The sequence below is a fragment of the Halyomorpha halys genome, unplaced genomic scaffold (genome assembly GCF_000696795.3).
Source record: "Halyomorpha halys isolate HHAL.00 unplaced genomic scaffold, Hhal_1.1 Scaffold257.1, whole genome shotgun sequence".
NCBI classification, from domain to species: Eukaryota; Metazoa; Arthropoda; class Insecta; order Hemiptera; family Pentatomidae; genus Halyomorpha; species Halyomorpha halys.
Genome location: NW_027104967.1, coordinates 1,580,939 through 1,581,197, shown reverse-complemented (window position 1 = coordinate 1,581,197; position 259 = coordinate 1,580,939). Strand labels below are relative to the sequence as shown.

The window sequence follows — 259 nt, the reverse complement described above, 5'->3', positions numbered from 1 at the left end:
TATTTATTTAATTTAACTTAATACCTTAATATTTAATTTAATCATTTAAAAATTTCATAGTAACCACTTTGAAAAGCACTGTAACAGACTAATATTTTTTTTTTGGACTTCATTTAGTTTATTCACAACAGTAAAAGTATTTTTACAACCAGCGAATGAGATGTAGAGAGAGAAAAAAAAAATAATAAAAAAAAAAGTCATGAAGGCATGAAGGTTAAGGGTCATCCAATGATGCCTCTCCATTAAAATTTAAATTTAA

The 259-nt window shown here is 23.9% G+C and overlaps 1 protein-coding gene across 2 annotated transcripts in view; it reads right to left on the bottom strand.

Annotated features, from left to right (window-relative positions):
• Positions 1–259, bottom strand: part of mv (lysosomal-trafficking regulator mauve) — a 113,559-nt gene that overhangs the window by 27,064 nt on the left and 86,236 nt on the right. The window lies entirely within an intron of this gene.